The sequence below is a fragment of the Lolium perenne genome, chromosome 5, assembly GCF_019359855.2.
Source record: "Lolium perenne isolate Kyuss_39 chromosome 5, Kyuss_2.0, whole genome shotgun sequence".
In the NCBI taxonomy this organism is placed as follows: Eukaryota; Viridiplantae; Streptophyta; class Magnoliopsida; order Poales; family Poaceae; genus Lolium; species Lolium perenne.
Genome location: NC_067248.2, coordinates 93646111 through 93661116, shown reverse-complemented (window position 1 = coordinate 93661116; position 15006 = coordinate 93646111).

The window sequence follows — 15006 nt, the reverse complement described above, 5'->3', positions numbered from 1 at the left end:
GTAGCAAAGCTAGTCCTATAGATGGCAAGCAATGTAGCACCCCTCATGATTAGTGCTAGTGCTAAACTACTAAAACTTTGACTACTCTAGATGGGAACATGTGACTTGATTGAAACCTTGGAATGGTGAGGCATTCCATTGAAAGTTGTGAAGTTGAATGTGACCAAGAGAAGATAGTGATTTTTGGTAAAATCCCATGGAAAGTTTTGAAGTTGAATATGACCAAGAGAAGATGGTGATTTTTGATAAAACCCTGATATTGGTTTGAATGCGATACCTTTCCAAATACAAGTACCCCCACAATACCTGATTATGGGTAGGGCTTAACTGGAAGTTTATACATCTTAGTATGGGTTCCCTCTGAACACACATCATAGGGGTTATGCTGAGGCTGCCTCCGTTGTTGAGAAAGATGTGAATTGAGGTGAAATTGTACGGCCAAGCCCTGTGCAGTTCCCAGGTTAACAGTTGGTTTTCACTGGGAGGCCAAGCTCATGGGGAGAGGTGCGCATACTAGGGTTTGTAAGCGAAAGGTTAGGGTTGATGATCCGCGTACTGTGTTACGGTGACTCGGAGTTATTCCGACGGATGAAATCAAATGTTGTGGCACAAGTGTGCAACCTCTGCAGAGTGTCAATCTATTCGAATAGCCGTGTCCACGGTTACGGACAATTGGAAAGGCCATAGAATCTCCCGTGTCAGTCTTTTTGAAACTTTAGGGAATAATGAATGGTGACTTGGTGACTTGGTAGAAGTACAACCATTGTGTGGGAATGACACTAATGTTCCCACTTGAGTAGTTAGTACATGCGCCATTACTTATAAACTGAAATATGGTTTATGCAAGACAAAATAGGGTTTAACTCCAAGAGCTAGCATTTTACATTGGTATTAGTTTGCAAGTACTTGAAGTACTTACGGCTTTGTCCCTGGCTATTCAAATGGCCAGAGTACGATGACGAACAGAATTACCGCGAGGATGATCAGCAGGACGCCTACGATAACTAGGAGCTTTCTGACGTCAAGCGTTGGCCTGTGGACTACAGAGTCCCTTTATCTTTACGCTTCCGCATTGAACTTATGTTTGTTTGTTGATCAATAGATCAACTATTTGTGTAATATGGATCATGTGATTCAAGTTGTAAGACTTATTGAGTTGTAATAAATGATGAATGTGATACTTAGCTATTATATCTCGCAACAACAATATTCCTGGGATTGCGATGAATGATATAATAGGCATCCGGACTTAAAAAGCCGGGTGTTGACAAGTTGGTATCAGAGCCATTGTTTGACCTTAGAAAACCTTAGTTAGAATGGGCGTTCATAAAAACTTAGCTTGGAAATCAAAATGAAGCAGATATTTGTGAAAACTTACAATACTCTTGTCTTTGAGGCTTTTTCCAAAACTTGGTGAAATCATGCTCTTTCTTGTTTAAATATACTTAAAAGTTTGCCACATGTAATCACTCACTAATTTATTCCTCCATTTCACTTTCAGATGGAGCCGAATGAACCCCTCAACACCAAGTTCTACCAGCTCGGGAATGGTGGAGACTTGATCTTTGAGCACGACCTCAACGCGCTCTCTGACATCCTTGGCCGTCCTCACCCGGAGTTCCACGGGATCCAGGTGAACGACCAGGTCGGAGGCGAGTTGCAGTGGATCATCACCGCCGACTTGAGGGGCAAGCTGGAGCCTCCCACCTCGGAGAGGATCCTCTTCTCCTTCCGCGAGAGCAACTGGCTCGATGGTCTTGCACGTGGCCTTCAGGAGGCACTTGCACGCCTCTGTGGACAGAACGTGGTGCGCATACTTGCGTCCCGCTATGCACACCTCGTGAGGCGTGATGCTATGGGTGTGCCCATGGAGCTGCAGTCGCACCCACAGCTGAGGCACCACGCTGAGCATCTGGACTACATGCTGTACCACACTCAGAAGGAGTTAGACAACTCCCGTGCGTACGCGAACCAGACTCACCTCACACTGATCACGCATGGCGATGCCATCAAGCAGCTGTCCAGGGACCGCAACAAGCTTCGCCTGAAGTGCGCGAAGAAGGATGTCACCATTACACGCCTTCGCGCACAGATCGCATCACTTGAGGCCACTGTCAAGGCTCAGGAGGAGCAGCTGATGGAGATAGAGGAAGACGAGGCCGGTGCTGACCTTCGAGGAGGAGACGCCTTCCTGAGTGACGACGATGACTTCGAGGAGGACGGGTTCACTGAGGAGGAGGACTACGCGTTCCTGGAGCCAGGACCTGATGATGTCGTTCCCATCGACATTGAGGATGAGGGTAGCCACACTTGATCACGTATGTAGGTGTGAGTTGCATCCTGTCCCGTGTATCGTAGCATGAAGGGTTCTTAAAACCCTGGGTATGAGTGTGTTTCCTATCCCTTGTATCGTAGTCTGAGAAATGGCTCTTAAAACCATGGAAGTGTGGAAGGTTAGTTGTAATGTGTGATGTGAAATGAATGAATGTGTGTTTGTCATCAAAATCATTCAAGTTTTACAAGATTTTAAACTCACCCCAAACTAAACCTTAGACAATTCCCTCTTATCTTATAATCTTCTATATATCCAGATGGCCCCTCCCAATCGCAACAACAACGATGCCATGATGCAACTGCTGCAAACTCTGCTTCAAGACAGGGAGACGGAAAGAGCTGAACGTCAAGCCAACATAGCAGCACTGCAAAACCTTGCTCACCAAGGCCATGGGAATCATGATCACCCCGGATCCAAACTCAAGAACTTCCAGAACACCAATCCATCGGTGTTTAGCAAGACCGAAGAACCCCTCGACGCCGACGACTGGCTTCAGACTATGGAGAACAACTTGGAAGTCGCCGGAGTCGAAGCCAATGAGAAGGTCCTGTTTGCAACCCACTACCTTGCCGGACCAGCCCGAGCTTGGTGGACCAGCACCCGTGCCATGAACGGAGGTCAAGTCATGACTTGAGCAGAATTCAAACTCAAGTTCAGCAAGTACCATGTGCCCCCGGGTCTCATCAAGAAGATGCGGGATGAATTCCGCGAACTGAAGCAAGGAAGGATGACGGTGGTAGAATACCGCGACAAGTTCCTTACACTGTCAAGGTACGCCCCCGATGAGACTGACACTACTGAGAAGAGGCAAGAGAGATTCCTGAATGGACTGCATGATGAGATGCAGACGGTCCTAGTCAACATCCCCTTTGCAGACCTTGAAGCCCTTGTTGACTCCGCCATCCAGATGGAGGGCAAGTTGAACCAAGCCAATGAAAACCGCAAACGCCGCATGATGCACCAGAGTGGGCCCAGCCATACTCCCAAGTATCGCCCCAGCTCAAGCGGAGGTTTTGCCCCCAGAAACACTAAGCCCCAGATGCAGACTTCACGCCCCGGATTCCAGAACCGGAGTGGAGGAAACCCCAGGCCAGGAGGCCACCACAACAACAACCACAACTACCAGAACAACACCAACAACTTCAACCGCGCGCCAATGCGAGCCCCCAACACCAATAACAGCAACACCAACACCGCTCCAAGGACTGGGAGCAACGCCATTCCGGTCGCCAACAAGGACAAGTCCACTATCACTTGTTATGAGTGCGGTATAGTGGGACACTACTCCAACGAGTGCCCCAAGAGGCTTGCCAAGCTCGCCGGCAACACCCCTGCACCTGCTCAGCAGCAACGCCGCGTCTCTACCGGAAAGAAGTTCGCCCCCAACAACCCCAACAACCGCAGCGGCCGTCTCTTTCACATGGAGGCAGAAGAAGCCCAGGAAGCACCGGACGTTGTCTTGGGTATGTTTCCTGTCAACTCAGTACCTGCCAGAGTGTTGTTTGATTCCGGAGCATCTCATTCTTTTGTCACTGAAGACTTTGCATCAACAAGTAAAATTCAACCTATCAGCTTGAAACATGTCATGATAGTGCAAATCCCCGGATCAACCACTAAAGCCAGAAAATTCTGTAAAAATGTACCCATCAAAATACATGAAGTAGAATTCTATGCCAATCTGATAATTCTGGGAACCAAAGGTTTGGAGGTAGTGCTAGGTATGGATTGGATGGCCAAGCATCATGGAATGATTGACTGTGCAAAGAAAGCCATCACCATGACCAGTAGCACTGGTATTATAGTAGAGCATGTCTCTGAACTGCTACCCAGAAAATTTACCTGCAACCAGAGTTTAACCAAGCCAACTTTGGATCAGATCAGGGTCGTTTGTCGATACCCTGATGTGTTTCCCGAAGGTTTACCCGGTATGCCCCCAGATCGGGACATCGAGTTCATCATCGAGTTAATTCCCGGAACCGGACCTATAGCCCAGAGAGCCTATAGCATGAACCCAGCAGAGCTTGTGGAGCTGAAGAAGCAACTGGATGAACTATTAGCCAAAGGTCTGATTCGACCGAGTGCGTCACCATGGAGATCCCCAGTGTTGTTTGTGGATAAGAAGGATGGTGCCAGTCGTTTATGTACGGACTACCGTAAGCTTAACGATGTCACCATCAAGAACAAATACGCCTTGCCCAAGATAGAAGACCTGTTTGACCAGTTGACCGGTGCTGTAGTATTCTCGAAGATTGACCTCAGGACTGGATACCACCAGCTGAAGATTCGTGCATCTGACATTCCCAAAACTGCCTTCACCACCAGATATGGATTGTACGAATACAATGTCATGTCATTTGGATTGACCAATGCCCCTGCTTATTTCATGAATCTCATGAATAAGATCTTCATGAACTTTCTGGATAAGTTTGTTGTCGTTTTCATCGATGACATCCTAATCTACTCCAAGTCCGAGGAGGAACATGAGCAACACCTAGAAGCTGTCCTGGAGACCCTTAGAGAGCATAAGTTGTATGCTAAGTTCAGCAAATGTGAATTTTGGCTGAAGGAAGTAGGATTCCTGGGACATATCTTGTCTGCAGGAGGAATTGCCGTAGATCCAGCCAAGATCAAGACCGTTGCAGAATGGAAAGCCCCAACCACCCAGACCGAGGTCCGTGCTTTTCTTGGATTAGCCAGATACTACCGCAGATTTGTAGAAGGCTTTTCGAGCATCGCTCGACCAATGACCCAGTTGTTAAAGAAGGACAAGAAGTTCGAATGGACGGACAAGTGTGAAGAGAGTTTTCAACAACTCAAGCTTAGACTGACCACAGCCCCAATCCTGATCATGCCGGATATCACCAAACCCTTTGACGTTTACTGCGATGCATCCAAGATTGGTCTTGGATGTGTGCTGATGCAGGAAGGAAAGGTGATATCTTATCTGTCCCGGCAACTGAAGCAGCATGAGCAGAACTATCCAACCCATGACCTTGAACTCGCAGCCGTAGTTTTAGCACTGAAGGTGTGGCGCCATTACCTCATGGGTAATCGCTGTGAGATCTATTCTGATCACAAGAGCCTGAAGTATATATTCACCCAGAAGGAGCTGAATATGAGGCAACGGAGATGGTTAGAATTGATCAAGGACTATGATATGGAGATCCACTACCACCCCGGCAAGGCCAATGTGGTAGCGGATGCGTTGAGTAGACTGCCGTGTCAGCTAAACTCAATGATCGCCGAGGAACAACCCAGCCTATACCAGGAGTTTGAGCAGTTTAGAATGGAGTTAGTCAGTAAAGGATTTCTAGCTAGTATAGAGCTACAACCCACCCTGGTTGGTCAGATCAAGGAAGCCCAGAAGGGCAATGCCAGCATTGACGGAATCAAGAAGCAGATAGCTGCGGGGAAAGCACCGGGATTCACCATTGATGAAGAAGGAGTCCTTTGGTACAACGGACATCTGTGTGTACCGTCAGACTCAGAGTTGAAGCAAGTTATTCTGAAGGAAGCCCATGACACCTTATACTCTATCCACCCTGGCGGTACTAAGATGTATCAGGATTTGAAGGAACAATTCTGGTGGCATGGAATGAAGAGGGAGATTGGAAGCTACATCGCCAAGTGCGATATCTGTCAACGGGTCAAAGCCGAACATCAGCGACCCGCAGGACTGCTGCAGCCACTACAGATTCCAGAATGGAAGTGGGATTCTGTAGGGATGGACTTTATCACCGGGTTGCCCAAATCCAGCAAAGGAAATGATTCCATCTGGGTAGTTGTTGATAGATTGACCAAGGTAGCCCACTTCATCACTGTCAAGACAACCTACCAAGGCCCAAAGTTAGCGGAGCTGTACATCTCTAGAATAGTCGCATTGCACGGAACCCCAAAGTCAATAGTGTCAGATAGAGGTTCACAATTCACCTCCAGATTCTGGCAGAAGGTGCATGAAGGATTAGGAACCCGTCTGAATTTCAGCACTGCCTATCACCCGCAGACTGATGGACAGACCGAGAGAGTCAATCAGATATTGGAGGACATGCTGAGAGCCTGCGTCCTAGAATATGGATCCAAGTGGGAGGACTGTCTGCCCTACGCAGAATTCTCTTACAACAACAGCTACCAAGCCAGTCTACAGATGGCCCCCTTCGAAGCCCTGTACGGAAGGAAATGCCGTACCCCCCTGAATTGGTCCGAAGTCGGAGATAGCCAAGTCTTTGGACCTGATGTGCTTCGAGAAGCAGAAGAGAAGGTGCACAAGATCCGAGAGTACCTCAAGACCGCTCAGTCCCGCCAGAAGAGCTACGCCGACAAGAGACGCCGAGAGATGACCTTTGAGGTCGGAGATTTTGTCTATCTCAAGGTGTCACCCCTGAAGGGAATGCAGCGTTTCCAACTCAAAGGGAAGCTTGCACCCCGGTATGTCGGACCCTTCAAAGTTCTCAGCCGCCGAGGAGAAGTCTCCTATCAACTAGAGCTACCAGAAGAAATGGCGGCTGTGCACAACGTGTTCCACATCTCACTCCTCCGGAAGTGCTTAGAAGTGCCAGAGAAGACCGAGGTATTCAAGAACATCGACCACCGTTCGGTGGATATCAATCACGACCTTACCTACCGCGAAGTGCCGATTCGCATCTTGGAAGAGGCATACCGAACCACCCGCACCCGAAGCATCAAGTTTCTGAAGATACAGTGGAGCAATCATACCGAAGATGAAGCCACTTGGGAGCGAGAAGAAGATATGAAGAAGGAGTACCCAGATCTCTTTAATCTCTAGACTGTTTTTCTTCTAGATCTCGGGACGAGATCTTTTGTAAGGGGGAAGGGTTTGTAACACCTCAAATTTTCAAATAAAGGAAGAAGAACAAGTCCCATTTACCCAAATTTGAGAACTAACAAAAACTTTTCAAATTTCATATAGTGCCCTGCATAGGATTTGTGCATTTTGAGTGCTATGCCATGATGAGTGTCATTTTGTGTATGTGATCAATTCCACAACCCTAGAGTGATCCAATGATGATTACCAAACAAATAAATGAAAAAGAGAAAGACATCAAATAAGAATAAAACCCTAAAAACCCTAACATAAGACATATGATATTTGACCCTGGACCCAATTGGTCTTCACCATTAGTTGTAATATGATATTAAATAGTTATTACAACTTTGAGAATCAGAGAAACCCAAATTAAATCAAAGCCAAGAATTAAAATATGCTCACATAAGATAATGGTCATTTTTGACAATTACAATCTGGTCACCACTTTGAGCCTCTCTATTTCAAAATTTCTAAACTAAACACCTCCAACTCTTTGCATGTCATCCAAGTACACAACAAAATGAACAACTTTTGTAAAAGGGACCATACCAAATTCATATTGGATCAAGAGCTAGGATCAAGCAAAGTAGAGACTTTTTAATGAAAACAAGATCATCACATTTTTAAATTTGATCAAACCAGCCCAAATCTTGACCACCACCAGCCCTAGCAGTGACCTCTGGACCCCACCACATCGAGCCCATGCCAAAGAAACACCAAGGGAGGGCCAGGCATGGCGTGGACATGGCCATGCCGGCCATGTCGCACCTCGACGCACCTCCCCTCTTTTCTCTCCACGATCGGCCTCACCACCGTGTCCAACGCGTTGCCAAGGATCCCAGAAGATCGCCCATATCCCCCATCGATCGCGAGGACGCCGACAAGCCCCGGACGACGCGCGCCCAGGTACGCCCAGGTACGCCGCGAACGGCATGGGCGACGTCACTGGCGTACGGACACGCCCGCCACGGCCACGCGGCGTTCGCCGTACCCCGACCAAGCCCGCTCGCCCTGGTACTCGACGCGCCACGCGGAGCTCGCCGGACACGCTCGCGTCACCCCCTAGCCCCTACCGTCGCCGGAGAAGACGAACGCGCCCGCCACGGCCGCGCCAGTACGAGCAAGCGCCCGACCACCGTACGCCGCCATTGACCGCGCCGTTGACGCTCCAAGGACCGCGGTGACGTCGTGAACACGACCCCGTCGTCTCCTAGCCCTCTAGACCCCCGGAACGGCCGCGCCCTTGTCGACCTCGCCGCAGCACCCACGGCACCTCACGCGCCTATAAAAGGAGGCCTCCCCTCGACGAGCTGAGCACACCACCATGACCACCACTCACCACCGCTTCGCCCAGCACCAGTAGCCACCCCGATTGACGCCGGAGCAAGCCCAATTGGAGGATCGGAGCCGCCAGTACCCGGAGGTCGCCGCCGACGATTGGAGCCGCCCCTGACGACGCCACTGCTACAGGCTGCTTCCTCGTCCTCGACAACCTCGAACGGAACCCCGCCGCCGCTCGCCGGAGCTCCGACGCGCTCTCCGACCCCCTACTGCTGCCGCGGCGGTGAGTTCTTCTCGCCGGAGACGACGACGGCTCTGCGCCGTTCGATCCCATCCTAATCCAACGTCTCTGGTGAGCCCATACCGCTTCGGCATTTTAACGTCACTGACGGGTGGAGCCCACTGTCAGGCGGCCCGCGCGTGCACAGATGCGTGGTGGGCTGGCCTTGGGCCGTTCTAAACCTTTGGGCCCAGTTAGTTTTCCCGCCGGCCTATTTAATTCAAATTTCGTTTAATCCATTTTGTTTGAATTCAATACTGGACCCAACTTTGAAAATTCATAGAAACTGTTTGGCTTGGCCAAATTTAACAAACTTTATATATTTAGAAAGCTTAAGAAATTATCTACACAATGCCACTGGTTTGAACCCTAGATCCATTATAGAATTAAAATGGAAAAATAAACAATGCAGGGACTTTTCTGCCTTAGAATAATTATTAAAAATCAACTAAAATAGATATTTGAATAATTCCAACTCTTATAGCTCACACATGACTTACACTAATTGATTATGCAATAAAATGGTGTGGTCACTTTGCATGATCATGCCCTAGATTAATTAATGGACAATATGGCTAGTTTAGTAAGTGATATTGTCCCAAATTTATTATGTAAATCATATGGAGGATTTCCCTTCATTTAAATCTTGTCCCAAATGAGTTCATGAGATGTTTGCACCTCTGGTCCAAACACTCCTATATGAATATTTGGAGATTTAAATCATTTGAGGAATTATAAAATAGTATGAGGTGAATTATCTCATTTAAATCATTTTCTCAAATAATGATAATGAAGGTTTGACTTAGGTCAATAAGAATTCATATATGATTATTTGAGAAGTTAAATCTTAAGAAGATTTCAATGAGAGGAAATTATTTTCTCAAGAACTAAATGAAGATTATTAATCACCTATGATTGAGAGGAAATTAGTTTCTTTAATAAAGAAAACCAATGCACCTAATTATTTTATGAGTGTGCTTAGCATAGTTTGTGTGAGATAATGATGTGCTTAGCATAGACTGTGAGTTTGTTTAGTGATTATACCTTGTATTTAAATTTAGACGCTAGCACCGGAAATTACCAAGAGGAAGGAGAATTCTACCAAGAAGAGGAAGAAGAGAACCTTGAGAACTATCAAGGCAAGATAATACTCTTACAAAGTGCAAAGCCCACCTTGGGCAAGGCACCATGATTCTTATCTATCTGCATACAAGCTTATCCTATTTGTATACCCTACAAGTCTTACTTTTTGTGTTTTTCAAAAGAGTTATTCAAATGGTATAGTTGAACAAAACTATTAGAGTAGCAAAGCTAGTCCTATAGATGGCAAGCAATGTAGCACCCCTCATGATTAGTGCTAGTGCTAAACTACTAAAACTTTGACTACTCTAGATGGGAACATGTGACTTGATTGAAACCTTGGAATGGTGAGGCATTCCATTGAAAGTTGTGAAGTTGAATGTGACCAAGAGAAGATAGTGATTTTTGGTAAAATCCCATGGAAAGTTTTGAAGTTGAATATGACCAAGAGAAGATGGTGATTTTTGATAAAACCCTGATATTGGTTTGAATGCGATACCTTTCCAAATACAAGTACCCCCACAATAGCTGATTATGGGTAGGGCTTAACTGGAAGTTTATACATCTTAGTATGGGTTCCCTCTGAACACACATCATAGGGGTTATGCTGAGGCTGCCTCCGTTGTTGAGAAAGATGTGAATTGAGGTGAAATTGTACGGCCAAGCCCTGTGCAGTTCCCAGGTTAACAGTTGGTTTTCACTTGGAGGCCAAGCTCATGTGGAGAGGTGTGCATACTAGGGTTTGTAAGCGAAAGGTTAGGGTTGATGATCCGCGTACTGTGTTACGGTGACTCGGAGTTATTCCGACGGATGAAATCAAATGTTGTGGCACAAGTGTGCAACCTCTGCAGAGTGTCAATCTATTCGAATAGCCGTGTCCACGGTTACGGACAATTGGAAAGGCCATACAATCTCCCGTGTCAGTCTTTTTGAAACTTTAGGGAATAATGAATGGTGACTTGGTGACTTGGTAGAAGTACAACCATTATGTGGGAATGACACTAATGTTCCCACTTGAGTAGTTAGTACATGCGCCATTACTTATAAACTAAAATATGGTTTATGCAAGACAAAATAGGGTTTAACTCCAAGAGCTAGCATTTTACATTGGTATTAGTTTGCAAGTACTTGAAGTACTTACGGCTTTGTCCCTGGCTATTCAAATGGCCAGAGTACGATGACGAACAGAATTACCGCGAGGATGATCAGCAGGATGCCTACGATAACTAGGAGCTTTCTGACGTCAAGCGTTGGCCTGTGGACTACAGAGTCCCTTTATCTTTACGCTTCCGCATTGAACTTATGTTTGTTTGTTGATCAATAGATCAACTATTTGTGTAATATGGATCATGTGATTCAAGTTGTAAGACTTATTGAGTTGTAATAAATGATGACTGTGATACTTAGCTATTATATCTCGCAACAACAATATTCCTGGGATTGCGATGAATGATATAATAGGCATCCGGACTTAAAAAGCCGGGTGTTGACAGATGCCCTCCAGCGCGCAGGAAAAAGCATCGGACCGGAACTTCCGCCCCGAGGGACCGGAACTTCCGCCCCGAGGGACCGGAACTTCCGCCCCGAGGGACCGGAACTTCCGCCAGGTCGGAACTTCCGCCCAAGTTCCGCCCAAGTTCCGAAAGTCCGTCAAAACGCCCCTGGATGTTACTGCAAGGAAACGGGCTAATTTCGGAACTTGGCCGGAACTTGGCCGGAACTTCCGGCCGAGCCGGAACTTCCGGCCGGGCCGGAACTTCCGCCTTCCAGGGCCGGAACTTCCGCCCCTGACCGGAACTTCCGCCCAAGTCGGTCGGAACTTCCGCCACCGCGAACTTCAGCACAGCACTACTTTTCAGCGTGTAACTTAACTCTTCGCCCCTACCTATAAATAGCCTAGTTGGCTTAGATCTGAGATTAGACTTGATTTGAAAGAAAACCTGAGCTTAGCTCACCCTTGTGGGAACCCTACCTAGATCTATGATCTTGTATCCCCACCCGGGCTCCTTATCAACTCGTGAAGATCTCTTTGGCGACTTCTACCGATTGTTTGATCTTTTGCTTGCACTTCTACCTTATTTGGTCTTTTGCTTGCACTTCTATCAAGCCTTCCGGTCTTTTCGCCCTTCTAGATCTCCCGAGCTTTGATTTGTCGATCTCTTTGCGGGACTTCTACCGGAAGGTCTTTTCCTGCAATCTCTATCGAGTTGGTGTTTCGAGCCAACAAGGGAAAACTCGAATTGTGTGCGTGTGTGTGTTGTATCCCCGCGATTCCCCCACGTGTTCATCGCGTTCATCCACCTACCCCCACGTATCCATTCAAATCCGTGAAGATCGGGCACATCCCCTGATAAGGGCTAAGCCCAGGGATGTGCCCGATCTTCACGGATTTGAAGGGATACGTGGGGGTAGGTGGATGAACGCGATGAACACGTGGGGGAATCGCGGGGATACAACACACACACGCACACAATTCGAGTTTTCCCTCGTTGGCTCGAAACACCAACTCGATAGAGGTTGCAGGAAAAGACCTTCCGGTAGAAGTCCCGCAAAGAGATCGACAAATCAAAGCTCGGGAGATCTAGAAGGGCGAAAAGACCGGAAGGTTTGATAGAAGTGCAAGCAAAAGACCAAATAGGTAGAAGTGCAAGCAAAAGATCAAACAAACGGTAGAAGTCGCCAAAGAGATCTTCACGAGTTGATAAGGAGCCCGGGTGGGGATACAAGATCATAGATCTAGGTAGGGTTCCCACAAGGGTGAGCCATGCTCAGGTTTAATTTCACATCAAGTCTAATCTCAGATCTGAGCCAACTAGCCTATTTATAGGTGGGGGCGAAGGGATAAGTTACACGCTGAAAAGTGCTGTTGTGCTGAAGTTCGGTAGGGCGGAAGTTCCGGCCGTCTTGGGCGGAAGTTCCGGTCATGGGCGGAAGTTCCGGTCTTCGGGGCCGGAAGTTCCGGTCCGGCCGGAAGTTCCGGTCAAGTTCCGGCCAAGTTCCGAAAGTGGCCAATTTCCTTGCAGTAACATCCAGGGGCGTTTCGGCGTAATTTCGGAACTTGGGCGGAACTTGGGCGGAAGTTCCGAGTGGGCGGAAGTTCCGGTCCCTCGGGGCAGAAGTTCCGGCCTGATCCATTTCTCTGGGCGCTGGAAGGCATCTTGGCGGCATCTGGGCGGAAGTTCCGGTCCTTGGGGGCGGAAGTTCCGGTGGGGCGGAAGTTCCGGTGGGGCGGAAGTTCCGGCCATCAGGGGCGGAAGTTCCGGCCTGGAGCGTCCAGCTCCTCTTTCTCCTTCTCTTCCATGCTTCCGTGACATCGGCCTTGCGTCCTCGGGTCTCCATGGCATCCTCTCTTGGCGATGAAGTGTATGATGCGGTGTAGGCCGAAGGTCGGGCTGCATCATCTCCCCCCACTTGAAAAATAGTCGTCCTCGACGATAACTCTTCATGAATGTGTAAAGGAGGTAGATGACACCAACGCTTGAATGTCCCTTCACTTGTCAAGAGCCCTATGAATATCACAAGAAAAGCCAAGCAACACTCAAAGCGTAGCCAATGTTCAACGGATTTAGCAATATGTCCCAAGTATAAGGAGGTCACCTTAGTATAATGTCGGTGTGCTCTCATGGAGAGATCTTGTGTAGTCGAAGTGTGGGGTTGAACCCATTCGTTGACGCTCATCCACAAGTCACTTGTACCTTCACACAACAAAGACCAAGCAAAATATGTTTGTGTGTGATATTGGAGCACATCATCGATGACATGTCCTTTCATGTTCACAACACCGTTAGCACAACACAAATATATCAAGAATAATGCATGTGCAAGGTCAATGTGTAAAAACTCCTTATGAACATCTTCCAAATGTGTAAACACAAAAACTCCCAATTGTGAGACAACCGTGGTGTCCATCTCTTGTAGAAAGTCATTTTCATTGTTGCTCTCAAGGCATCGGAAAGAGAAATTGTTCAACATCCTTGAAGCAACAATTGGAGAATTTGGCAAAAACACATACGAAAGAGTGTCCAAAATGTCATCAACATGTGTGCACACAAACCATTGGAAAGAGAAATTGGTCCTCCTATTTGGTGCACCACACAACATATCTTCCAACATGTTCGTCAAAACAACATTTGTACAACCGTGTGTGCCAACAAACCAAATGAAAGAGAAAGTGGTCAACTTGTTTGAGGCAACACCAACGGTAAGAATCACATCATCATGCTTGCAAAAGAACCATGAGAAAGAGAAATTGTTCGGCATGTTCAATGCAAAGCATGGGAAAGGTATTAGAGCCGGGTTCGATCTTGTATTAGAGCTCTCTTTGTCAACTCGTGCTCAATCGAGGTTGACATTGGCATTCTTGTTCCTACACACACAATCGGCAAAGCAAAGAACGTGTGTGCATGGTATATGAACACATCATCCATCATGATGGTCCATTTCTTTTGCACATCACCATTAGCGTTAAGCAAAGCATCATAATAGATATGGTGAATATGCGGGGTAAACACATGAACATGCTCATCATGGATATAGGCAAAGTCTCCAAAATTTGAGAGAGCTATGGGGGCAATCTCATTTACAAGCATATTAACATCATTGCAAACCAAGCATTGGAAAGAGCAAGTATTCAACATTTTGGTTGCATTAATGGGAGAGTATTGCAAGCATTTTTTACAAAACATGTTCAAGGTTTGATCATTATTGTCGACAAACCTATGGAAAGAGCAATTGTTCGTCAAGGTTGTCACAACACAAGCATCATCATTATCATTGCAAGCAACACATAGGAAAGAGCAATTGTTCGACATATTGCAAGCAATAGAAGAGAAAGTGAAACTCTCATAGCATGACATGACCATATTGTCACAAGCAAGTAATTCCACATGATCAACAATGTTATCAAGCAAAGCATCACATGGGAAAAGGAAAGAAGCATATGACATAGCAATTGTATCATCAAGATCATGCATGCATTCATAAGTCATCATGTCCACTAGTGGGATCATGGCATCATCAACACCCATATAGGTACGTTTGTAGTCCGACTCATTTGAGGTAGGTGTTGTGGAAGTGGTAGGATCCATGTGGTCGACATCTTTGATTTCTTGTAAGCATGGTGTGATATCATCATCTTCATGCACCATGTACATCTTCTCCATGATCGGGAACTCGTCCTCCATGGAACCTATTGCAACATGAGAA